This window comes from Jaculus jaculus, chromosome 11 (assembly GCF_020740685.1).
Source record: "Jaculus jaculus isolate mJacJac1 chromosome 11, mJacJac1.mat.Y.cur, whole genome shotgun sequence".
In the NCBI taxonomy this organism is placed as follows: domain Eukaryota; kingdom Metazoa; phylum Chordata; class Mammalia; order Rodentia; family Dipodidae; genus Jaculus; species Jaculus jaculus.
The window spans coordinates 58,321,931-58,329,195 of NC_059112.1; the positions used below are offsets into that span (position 1 = coordinate 58,321,931).

Consider the following 7,265-nt stretch of genomic DNA (forward strand, 5'->3'; position numbering starts at 1 on the left):
AGCAAATTCAACATGCCTAAATGTGGGTGGTAAATGAATAGTAAGTATATTATTTGGATTTTTTTTCTATTTCTCTTCTGTTATATACACATGGATTAAGTCTGCTTTTTGTTCTTAATTATCATTTTCTATGGCTGAGTAGGCAAATGGTTGTTTCTGAGGCCAGACAGACAAAGCTATAATTTCCCTGTGGAAGAATAAGTTGGTACTTTGCAGTAGGCATTCATTACTTCTCATGTGTGAGCCCTACACTGTCAGCATACTCAATTCTCTTTTAAAAAAATATTTTAATTAATTATTTATTTATTTGAGAAACAAGGAGAGGTGGGAAGAGAATGGGTACGCCAAAGCCTCCGGCCACTGTAAATGAACTCCAGGTGCATGTGCCACCTTGTGCTCTGGTTTACATAGGTCCTGGGAAATTGAACCTGGGTCCTTTGGCTTTGCAGGCAAGCGCCTTAACTACTAAGCAATCTCTGGTCCTCAAATTTTTGTTTGTATTTTTCTTTTATTTTCTTTTAATTTTTAAAAATTTTTGTATTTTTCTTTCAAAGGTACATAACCTTACTTTCCTGGTGTTTTTAACAAAACCATTGTAATTTTTCACCTTAATTTTTTTCAATGGTATATTTAGATTACATTTTGCATGTAAAATTAAAAAGCATGGGCTGGAATGCATACATTTTGAGTGTTTATTATCAAATAATAATCAGAAAGATGTTGATTTATGGAAACGTTGCCACTATAATTACTGTTGCAGTCGGTTCGCATTGCTGTTAGAAATCACCCAACCAAGAGCAGCTTCTGGGAAAAAGAGATTTATTTTGGCTTACAGGCTCGAGGGGAAGCTCCACGATGGCAGGGGAAAACGATGGCATGAGCAGAGGGTGGACATCACTCCCTGGCCAACATAAGGTGGAACACAGCAATAGGAGGGTGTGCCAAACACTGGCATGGGGAAACTGGCTATAAAGCCCTTAAGCCCGCCCCCAACAATATACTCCCTCTAGGAGGCATTAATTCCCAAATCTCCATCACCTGAGGAGCTAGCATTCAGAACACCTAAGTTTATGGGACACCTGAATCAAACCACCACAATTACCATTGATGGTAGATAATGAATAGCTGAAGAGAGTGCTCAGATGACCTTGTGGGCTCACCTTTGACACCCAAGTTAATTGTTGGTAACGTAAAGGGTGATGATATACACTAAAAATGAAAATGTTTGAAATTTATCCATATCCTCCAATTAAAAGGACATTAAGTAATTAATCATGCAAAGGAGTGAAAAAAGGTCACAACCACTTTTTGTTTGTTTTTGCTAAATGTGACTGTGTTTAGTCTGAGGAGAGGTGAAAAGAAACACTCATATGTATATTTCCATTCTTATTCATTGCCTTTTACAAGGTATATGTTTCTTTTTATTTTCCTTATGATAGTTCTTTAAATTGATGACTGACCATTAATTTGGCCATAAATTAGCAGAGGAAACATCGAGGTTTTTTTTTTTTTTTTGGTTTATTTTTATTTATTTATTTGAGAGCAACAGAAAGAGAAAGAGGTAGAGAGAGAGAGAGAATGGGCACACTAGGGCTTCCAGCCACTGCAGACGAATTCCAGATGCGTGTGCCCCCTTGTGCATCTGGCTAACGTGAGTCCTGGGGAATTGAGCCTCGACCCAGGATCCTTAGGCTTCACAGTCAAGCGCTTCACCACTAAACCATCTCTCCAGCCCAAGAGAATTTTACTATTAATTTTTAACAATAGTATCTCAATTTTTATTTATTTGAGGGAGAGATAGAGAGGGGCAAGGAAAGGGAAGGAGGAATGGAGGGAGATATTGGGCATGCCAGGGCCTTTAGCCACTGCAAACAAACTCCAGACACTTTTGCCACCTTGTGCATTTGGCTTACATGGGAATCAAACCTGGGAACTTTAGCTTTGCAGGTAAGTGCCTTTAACTGCTAAGCCATTTCTCCAACCCTACACTATTTTATATACTATATTATTTTCACACAGATAGGTAGTCACACTTACATTTCTTTGTTTACTGAAAATAAACAAATAGAAACAGTACAAACCAAAAATCCCAAATATTTGGTACCTATGTATTAATATGGATGACTATATAAAGGCAGACATATTATGGAACCCTCTGCAGGACTTGGACATTGTTAATTGACTTCTTTTTATTGATAATTTTGGACTAAAAGTCAAGAAAGAAATGATGAATAAATAGTTTAGAACAATAATGGAATAATAAGGAAGGAAATAATTTCCCATCATGAGAAAATGCAGTGCAGCCACTACCTTCTGCAACGTTCGGTAGCAGTATCTTCTACTTTTGGTAGATGACCCTGATGACGGGTAAAAGGTGAAGGTGTTTGAATAGAACACAGAGGATGACCAATGATGAGAAATCATGAAAATATGAGTGCCTACTGAAACTGAACTTGGTCATCAAGATATTACAAGTTAAAGCTATAATGAGAAAGTGGTGCCTGGAGTGAAGTGTTGAGGAAAGTGTAGCACATGTGGAACCCTAACCTACTGTTAGTACAGCCTAATGACCAGCAATCTTCTTGAGTGTGAGACCACAAGCCCCAAGTAGACATGTTCATTCAAAGAATGTGTGAGAATGTTTACAGCATCAGTTCCAGTCCGAATTCCTATCAATAGTACACAAAGTATGGAATGTATGTTCACACAGTGAGGCAGATATGCCACCACAATCTAAATGACTGGACTCCTTCCATCTACAACAACAGTGACAGATTTCATTAATACATTTTCAGAATAAGCCAGATAAAAAGAGGATGCATTGTATTCCATTTACATAAGTTCATAGATAGGCAACTTTACTGATTAATTGGAAACAAGAGTAGAAGTACTTGCAGAGGGGCTTGGGAAGGGGGTATGAAGGAAGTTTCTAGATGCTGGTTATCTATTTCTCGACCTTGATATATATATTTGACAGAGAGAGAGAGAGAGAGAGAGAGAGAGAGAGAGAGAGGGAGGGAGGGAGAGGGAGAGAGAGAGGGAGAGAATGGGCATGCCAGGGCATCTAGCCACTGCAAACAAACTGCAGATGCATGCTCCCCCTTGTGCATCTGGCTTATGTGAGTCCTGGAGAATAGAACCAAGATCCTTTGGATTTGCAAGCAAATACCTTAACCACTAAGCCATCTCTCCAGCCTAACCTTGATATATTGATAAATCTATTGGCAAACTAAGATAATATTAAATATTATTTATTTATTTGACAGAGAAAGGGGGGAAAGAGAGACAGAATGGGCACAAGGCCTTCAGCCACTGCAAAAGAACTTCAGATTGCGCCCCCTTGTGCTAACGTGGGTCCTAGGAAATCAAACCTGGGTCCTTTGGTTTTGCAGGCAAACACCTTAACTGCTAAACCATCCCTCCAGCCCCAAAATAATATTTAAAATATTATAGGTTTGCATAAGAGATACAGCATAGAAAACCTCAAATGGGTCAAATTTCTTATTTTGCTTCCATGCTGGAATCTGCTTCCTATACAAAAATTATTTTTGACATCTTTGGGATTTTGTGTGTCCTCTTATCACAGCTTAGATATTTCCTTGTCCTATCATCCTTTAACTAAATTGTCACCCATTCTTACAAGAACATCATCTTTGCAAGGATTTTTTTGACTGGCTTAGAAATTTTCTTTCCTCATATCCAGGTATATTTCAATTGGTGTTGCTGATACACTTTTCCTTTGATGTCTTTTCCCCAAGTAGACTGTAATGTCCTTATGCATATGCATCCTTTGTTTTTTATCAGGTCAGGGGGTCTTTCCATCTTAAATTTCTTAAGACATCACTTCATTTTCCCTAGCCAAAATTGTCAACTTGTAGGCTGGAGAGATGGCTCAGTGTTAAGAACACTTTCTGTGCAAGCATGCAGCCCCGTGGAGGTCTGAGAGACCACTTGAGTTTCATCCCCAGGACCCACATAAACACCTTGGTGTGACCACACATTGTAACTCTAATTTCTTAGAGGAGCAGAAACATGAGAACTGCTGGAGTTTGAAAAAAAAAAAAAAAAAAAAAAAAAAGAGCTCTCTATTGCTGAAGACTCCACATACTTGGGCTACAAGGCCACTGAGAAATCCTGCTGGAACTGAGCTGAGAACCTCCTCCATGTAGACCAGCTGACAGAAAGCTAGAAGAAGCAATTCTGCATGCAGTTCAATGGAAGAGAGACAAATCACCAGTGAAGATACTCAACAGTGGACACTGCAAGCCTTATATTTGGCCAGCCAGGCCAAATGAGCCAAGGGGTGCAATAGTGGCATGTTTATCATGGTGGAAACCAACTGCCCTCTAATTGGACTGGAGGCCCGCTCCATGGGAGGGAATACATCCCTGATACTGAAAACTTAAAACAGTAGTCATGAGCCCTAGGGCTGTAACGTCTGCTGATGTCTGGATAAATGCATATACTATGCTTATCAAACTGCCCAGTAAGCACTTCTCTTAATTTTCATACCCACATATTAATGCTACTCTCACTTTGGGTAGAGAATCTTTTCTTTTCAGATGGCAGTGACCTTGGGACGACTCAGAAGGTATCATGGTGCTGGGAAGATGTGACCGCAGTGCTCAATACTGCAATATCTCTATCTCACCTTCCAAGGCTCAGGGTCTAATGCGGAAGAGGTGGCAGAAAGAATGTAAGAGCCAAAGGAAGGGTAGGACTCCTTACAATGTGCTTCCCCCAGACACAAAATGCCCTGGATATCCATGACCTCACAGTGCCTGACACTACCTACACAAGACCATCATAAGAGGAGGAAAAGATCATGACATCAAAATAAAAGACAGACTGATTGAGAAGGGGAGGGGATATGATGGAGAATGGTGTTTCAAAGGGAAAAGCGGGGGGGGGGGGGGGAGGGTATTACCATGGGATATTTGTTATAATCATGGAAGTTGTTAATAAAAATTTGAAAAAAATTAATAGACAAATTATTGTTTCCTAATTTACTAAGTTCATATTTTTTCAAGTTTTTTTTTTTTTAAATTTAGGTCATAGGAAGGGCCGCCGCTGCCGCTCGCTGCGCGGCCGGCCGTGGGGCTCGGGCTCTCCGAGGAGAGCCACGGGTCGTGGGCGCCGCCGTCCATGTGCGCGGGCGCCGCCGCTGCTCTTCCTCGGGCCGCCTCGGCGTCTATGGAGGTGATGGAAGCGCCCCCCAACCTGGCTCACCAGCAGAGCAGGCAAGCAGACCGGTTGTTAGCTGCAGGGAAGTACGAAGAGGCAATTTCTTGTCACAGAAAGGCTACCGCGTATCTCTCAGAAGCCATGAAGCTGGCCCAGTCTGAGCAGGCTCACTTGTCACTGGAACTGCAAAGGGACAGCCACATGCAACAGCTGCTCCTTATCCAGGCGAGGCGGAAGCGGGCGCAGCGAGAGGAGCGGCTGAAAGCGCCGCAGAGCGCAGACAGAGACGTGGGGCCGCTGCTGCCGCGTGTCCCAAGCGCTCTGCGGAGGTGGCGGAGGCCGGGGCCTCCATCTGCCTCAGGAGCACAGCCCTGCCACAGAGCAACACCTCCCTGAAGTCCAGGGGGTCTTCGACAGGGATGCAGACACACTGCTGTTTTTACTTCAGCAAAAGAGTGCGCCAACAGAGCTGTGCATTGGCAGCAAAGTCCCCAAGGACGAGAAAACCATCATAGAGGAGCAGGCCACCAAGATTGCAGACTTGACGCGGCACGTGGAGCTCCTGGTGGCCGAGATGAAAGGCTAAGGAGGGAGAACAGGCAGCTCAAGGCCAGACTTGTGAGAGGCGCTGTGGAGAAGGAGCTGGACGTGGACGCCGACTTGGTAGAGAAGTCGGAGCTGTGGAGCTGCCCCCCCACTCAGAGCCATCCGCAGCCGCCTCCACGTGGCAGAAGTTCGCCACAAACACCGGGAAAGCCAAGGACATTCCGATCCCCGATCTGCCCCCACTGGACTTCCCATCTCCAGAACTGCCACTCATGGGGCTCTCGGAGGATATGCTGAAAGGATTCATAATCAATTAAAAAGGGGGGCCATTGGAGAGAGAGTAACAGCTAATCCAGGAAAGAGGAGGGGAAAGCCAGAGGGTCACCCCGGCAGTGCTCCCGGCCTGCTCCGCAGAGGAGGCTGCCAGGACCTGGGAAAGTCACTGTGAAATGCAACGCCACTGAGGCGCAACTCAAGCTAATGACTCCAACCTGGCAGATGCTAAACTCTGGGAGGTTTGATTTCTCCTGATGCAAACCAAATGGCTACCTGGAATAATTTTTTCAAACTTATTTTTCTTCAGGGTTAAAAATGTATAAAAGAATGTCATATGTAATTAATCGATAATGCCATGAATGAGAATGCAGAAGCCCACTGCAGTGGCCTGCAAGGCTGCCTGGGACTCGAACATGCTTTCTATCATGCATTGACTGTTTTGTTTGTTGATACAAAGGTGTGTCGGAGACCTTTCTAGAAACTACATGTGCCACACTTTGCACGACTCTTAACATAATGATAACCTCAAGACTATCAGGAGAAATATTTAAATTTCCATTTTATGAAGAAAGGAACCAAATTATTAGTTATGCATTTTTGAAAATATTACCAGTTTACATAATTAATCAGGGTGCGTATTAGTTCTAACTCTGTGTGTTATATGACGCATCATTTGAAACTACAGAAGTGTCCTGTGTTTTAAATGATGCGTGAGTGAGAGTAACGCTAGCTAGCAACATTTGATTGTAAGATATCAATAAAGTCATTGTGTTTCATAAAAAAAAAAATTAGGTCATTTTTATTTATTTACTTGACAGTGACAGAGAGAGAGACAGAGAGAAAGAGAATGGGTGCACCAGGGCCTCCAGCCACTGCAAACCAACTCCAGATACGTGCATCCCCTTGTGCATCTGGCTAACATGGGTCCTGGGGAACCAAGCCTCGAACCAAGGTCCTTGGGGTTCACAGGCAAGTGCTTAACCACTAAGCAATCTCTCCAGCCCTAAGTTCATATTTTAATGTAATTACATGAGTCATTTAATTATTGTTTAAGCAAATAATACCATCTATTTATTTTGGATATATTTATTTTTAGAAAATGTTTATTTATTTATTTGAGACAGAGACAACTAGAGTGTGGGTGTAGCAGATGCATGCACCACTTAGTGCATCTGGCTTTACATGGGTATTGGGGAATCTAACCCAGGCTATCAGGCTTTATAAGCAAGCTACTTTGACTACTGAGCCATCTCTCTAAC

General features: G+C 42.7%; 1 pseudogene; it reads left to right on the forward strand.

Annotated features, from left to right (window-relative positions):
* The first annotated feature begins 5,171 nt into the window (after positions 1–5,171).
* Positions 5,172–6,661, forward strand: LOC123453309 (annotated as a pseudogene).
* Positions 6,662–7,265: the final 604 nt, after the last annotated feature.